This window comes from Mirounga leonina, unplaced genomic scaffold (assembly GCF_011800145.1).
Source record: "Mirounga leonina isolate KUSES-001 unplaced genomic scaffold, KU_Mleo_1.0 Mir_268, whole genome shotgun sequence".
NCBI lineage: Eukaryota > Metazoa > Chordata > Mammalia > Carnivora > Phocidae > Mirounga > Mirounga leonina.
In genome coordinates, this window is record NW_023270649.1 from 188,336 (window position 1) to 193,685 (window position 5,350).

General features: G+C 55.6%; 1 protein-coding gene across 1 annotated transcript in view; it reads right to left on the reverse strand.

Moving 5' to 3' along the window:
* PPP2R3B (protein phosphatase 2 regulatory subunit B''beta) overlaps window positions 1-5,350 on the reverse strand; it is a 48,640-nt gene that overhangs the window by 39,251 nt on the left and 4,039 nt on the right. The window lies entirely within an intron of this gene.

Consider the following 5,350-nt stretch of genomic DNA (forward strand, 5'->3'; position numbering starts at 1 on the left):
CACCTGCACAGCCCAGTGCGAACACACCTGCACAGTGCAGAGCAAGGGCACCCACACTACCAAGAGCGAGGGCACCTGCACAACCCAGAGTGAGCACACCTGCACAGCCCACAGCATGGACACCTGCACAGCTCAGAGCGAGGACACCTGCACCTCCCAGAGCGAGGACACCTGCACAGCCCACAGCATGGACACCTGCACAGCCCAGAGCAAGGACACCTGCACCTCCCAGAGTGAGCACACCTGCAGAGCCCAGTGCAAGGACTGCCATGTGCTGGGACAGAAACACCGGAGCATCAATTGAGTATTATGTTTGGGAAGTAGGCAGCCTGGAGAAATCTCTCCATGGACATCACTCCTCCTAGGGAGAAAGACGGCCCTATTTTTGTGAGGGCATGTGTGGGGCAGTAACCGGGCAGGCCTCACCTGGTCTCCTGGTGGCCCACGTCCCAGGACTCCACCTGGGATCTGCTCACCCTGATGCCCCTTGGCCCCCCAACCAGGCTGCTCTTCGGCTGTGGAAGGATCAAATGGGCCTACTCCCCTCCCCAATCCATGTCCACCTTATTCCAGAAGATGCGGGTCTTTTACCTGTCCTTGCCTCTCCCTGCCATCCTCCCCGAGCTCTCTTCTCTCCCTTCCTTCCACTGAGGTTTAGCAGGGGCCTACTCCTGCCAGACATAGTGGCCATAGGCAGAGAGTTCGCAGGGAGGGTGCAGTCCAAGCTCACTGCGTATTTAGTGCTTGTTTCAAGAACCACAGTCAGAAACACAGGCGTCCCAAAAACACACACACGACCCCCGAGCAGCACGAAGCAGCGTGAGGCTCCATAACATGCCCCTTTCTGAACCAGGTCCCACACAGAGCTGGACAGGCCCTTCCTTCCCAGACCGGCTAGAGCTGGGCCCCCAAGAAACTGCAGGACGCCTCGTCAGCCCGCACTTGGCATACGGTATCCCAGCAGGTGGACGCAGCCTGTCTTCCCCACTCCAGGGACAAAGACATCCGAGAAGTCATGGGAGTGGACCCAAAGCAACGACTCAAAGCACACTGCACCCACCTTCCCCTCCATAATGGGTTTCATTTTTTATTTTAAGATTGTATTTATTTTGTTGACAGAGACATAGAGAGAGAGGGAACACAAGCAGGGGAAGTGGGAGAGGGAGAAGCAGGCTTTCTGCTGAGCCGGGAGCCCGATGCAGGGCTTGATCCCAGGACCCTGGGATCATGACCTGAGCCGAAGGCAGACGCTTAATGACTGAGCCACCCAGGCGCCCCTTGTTTTTTTGTTTTTTTTTTTAAGTAGTTTCAGGTTTATGGAAACATGGAGCACAAAATACAGAGTTCCCATGACCTCCCCAACCATCCTTCCCCTGTAGTTCCCCTGATTATGAACATCTGGTGCTAGGCGGTACATTTGTGACAAGCGATGAGCTACAACGTTATTAATGGAACTCCACCGAGTCCATTCGGGCTCATCCTGGTGCTGCAAGCGTCTATGGGTTTGGACACCTTCACAAGGACAGGACTCCGCCAGCACAGGACCGGGCAGAGCAGGGTCACTGCCTCAGGTCCCCTGGGCCCGTGTGGCCCCACCCCGGCAGCGCTGGCCCTTTCACGGGCTCCCTAGGTCTGCCTCTGGCAGGGGGCATTTAGCTGGGGCCACACGGGAGGCAGCCTTCCAGACCAGCTCTGTGTTCGTTCCACACCATCTAGGCACCCCTCCCTGTTCCTGATTTAACTCCTGTTCGGGAGCTTGGCCCCCTCACTTCCTTCTCCTCTGCCTCCCGCCTGTGTCTGCCCTAGTGCATCTGTCTTCCCCACTTCCTGAATGTCCTCTAGGATTCACGGGTTTGCCACCGACCCCCTCTGAAGCCTCCAGACAGACCGGAGCAGTGTGTGCAAAGCCCTAGGTGACAAGATAGCAAGGGTGCTGAGTGACCCGGGAGTGGTGTGTGAGGCCACGGGACAGGCGTGCCACTGGTCCATTCAGACCCAGATGCCACTCGCAGGAAGGCCGCCCAAACACCACGCGCCTGGGATGACCAGATCCAGGAGCCATGCAGGGATCGGACGGCAGGGGTCGGACGGGGCCGCAGGGTGCCCCAGCCCACGTCTCAGATATAGACCCAGGCTGCTTGCTGCGTGGGGTTCCTGCAACCACAGCCACACCTGCTGATTTTCCTCTGTTCCCCTTCCCTACACACCTTTGGGAAGAGATGCTCTCTGTGTAGCCTGAACAAATGGGCAGGCCCTCCCCTGCTTCCCCTCTGCAATATGACTCTGCAGCCTGACCCACAAGGAGAGTGAGCGTTATGCCCCACGCTCAGACCTGGGCTTGTGCGCTAGGCACACTCGCTGCCACAGACAGGATGGAGTGTGTGCACGGCCTGGGGGCGCCCCGCCCTGCTCCTGAAACACTCCTGCTGTGCACATGTGGGGCCGCCAGGGTAGAGACCACGCAGGCCAGACCCCTGTGCCCCTGAGTGCAGACGCAGAAGACCTGCCCCAGCGAGCTGCCCAAAGGGCCCGCCCCAGATCTGTGAGCTCAGCCAGTGCGTCACGTAGTTCCTAAGTTTGGGGAGGTTCGTTCATGCGCAATCCCATGCAGCGGTGACATGAGCAGAGCACAGGAGGCTGGGGGGCAAAGCGAGAAAACCATCCACCTGGTTCGACACCTGCTCGAGCCGTCACCAGATCATATAAAACTGTGCCGTTCAAATTCAGTTCTCCGGTGTTCCTGTTTGAAACGTGTGCGGTGACTAAAGTACACACGAACCAACAACCACACACCGAGGGCTGCGTAAAAAAACGTGAAACACCTTACTGGTTCAAGTAAGATGCTGCTACAAACCGGAAATTTTATTCCAAAGAGAAAAAATAAAGCTTTTACTCATCTGTCCACTTGTACATACGTTCTGGGCAAAGATTAGTAGCTCTTCAAACCTTCAAAGGTGTGTTCATAAGAGAAAGTGAGAGAGCGAGTGAGGGAGGGAAGGATGGAGGGAGAAGTGTCCGCGTTCCCTGCCGTCTGAGTAATCTTTAGAAGTGTTTTTCCCCAGGACCAACTTCAGACCTTCGTGACAGCCCAGGAGGGAGGTCATGGTGCCGTTTACACGTGAGGAAACTAAGGCACGGAGCTGGAGTGCCCGAGGCGCATGGCTAGCAGGGGATGGCATGGGCCTGGCACACGCAGACCGGTGACCCTAGGCCGGGATGACCGTCAGGGGTCACTTCCCAAACGGAGACCATCTGCCGCCACGGCAGCAGCTACTCTGAAAGCCACATGACGTGGAAGCGTTCGGAAACAGAAAGTCACCCAGCACTGGCACAGACACACGTCCCTGAGCGTTTCCGCCGTGGTAAGGGGGTTCAGGCCCTGGGGCCACGGGCCAGTACACAGACACTGCCCACTGCCACGGGGGCAAGAGCGGGCAAGCGCTCCCTGGGAGAAAGCGTATGTATGCACAGCTCCGACCGTGTGCGCCCGGACGCGGCAGCTCGGAGACCTGTCTAAAGGGGGCCATGTCCAGGGCGCTGCACAGGTGGGAGGGGAAACAGGCCTGGCTGTGGATGCGTCTCCTGCCCCCCCGCGCCCCCCCCCCCCACTCTACACAGGAGAACGAGGCGGTCAGGACACACGCTCTAGAACAAAGGACAACACTATACTAGGAGCAAGGACCTCCGTGCCTCCTTGTGCCATTCTGCCCATGGCGCTTTGTCTTTGCACCAATGAGCTGTTTAAGCTCCTGAATTTATCTTCCGATGTTGGTTTCTAACTGACACTGAGGTTAGGGTCTGTGGGCTGTGGGACAGCAAGGTCCTGACACCTGTTTGGACCTGCTCCATGATGTACGCTTCGAAAATCTCTCTCAAACAAGAAGGGCAGACTTCTGCTTCCAGATGAGGTGGAGGAACAGACAGCAGACTTACAGACGGCCTGAGGTTGACACAGCATTAGAAAGAGATGGTACCAATCACACATGGTCTGACAGAAATTGTAGAAAGGGGGAAAATCCACAGCTCCTTCTATGAGGCCATCGCTCCCCGGACAGCAAAGCTAGAGCCATCGCCACAGAAGAAACCGCACCCTGATATATCCCCCCTACACTGACATGCAGATCTTCACAAAACGCCGGACGCAGAACCCAGCCACGTATAAAACAGATCATTGACTATGATCACATGGGCTTCCTCCAAGGGAGCGAGGTTGGCTTAACATCCAAAAACCGATCAACACCTCACCCAGACCGTGAGTGCGGGCACACGCACGGATGTCTGCATCCATGCATCTAACAGGCTCCCAAATACGTGCAGACACCTGTGCCCACTGCTGGTCGGCAAAGGTGCTAACACATTTCAAGGCAACAACAGTGGTCTTTTCAAAAACTGATGCAGCAGCAACGGGGTGGGCAGAAGAAAACCCGAACCCAGAAACTTCCGTGCGACCACACATAAAACTTAACTTGAAATGGATCACAAATCTAAGGAAAGAAGCAAAGTTTTTAAAACTTCTAGAAGAAACAGGAGAAAATCTTTTGACCTTGAGTCTGGCCAAGATTTAGATTACGGGATGTCCTTCTAGGGACACAACGAAAATAAGTGGTATGTTGAACTTCATCAAAATGTAAAACTTCTCTGCTTCGAAAGTCACCAGCAAGAAGGGAAAAGAAGTCCCAGGGCAGTAGGAGATTTCCCAAACGCAGGAGCTGAGGAGTCCCAGAGCTGTATCCAGAAGGCAGGAGAACGGTAGCAAGTCAGTAATAAAACGAGGAACCGCATGAAGGGAACACAGGTAAAACGTCTGAATCAACGCTTCACGGAAGATATATACAGCGCCGCCCCCCAACACACATACACACAAGCCTATGAAGAGCTGCTCCACACCCTTGGTTATCAGGAAGCTACCCTAACCCACAGTGACCTACCACACGCCCACATTCCAGAACGGGTAAGAGAGCCTGACAGCACGGGGCTGCGCGGAAAGTGCAGGAGCCTGAACCCTCCCACGCCCCTGGCGGGAAAGTAAAACGGTGCAGCCACTTTGGGAAACAGTCCAACAGCTTCCTAAAATGTCAAATGTCCATTTACCACAAACCCCAGTCATTCCACTTCAGGTATCTACCTAGAAGAAAGGAAAACATACGTCGACACCAGGACTTAGAAGCAAATGTCCTCGGCTTTAGAGTGGTCCTCACGACCACTCTAAAGTGGAAAGCAGCCCAGCATGCAGCGGGAGGCGCAGTGGGGCGCCTCCGTGCGATGGGGGCCGCGAGCAAACACGTCCCAGCCGGGCACGTAATTTCTATCTAACGCAGCAGTTCAGTATGTGCAGGATCCACGTCGCACT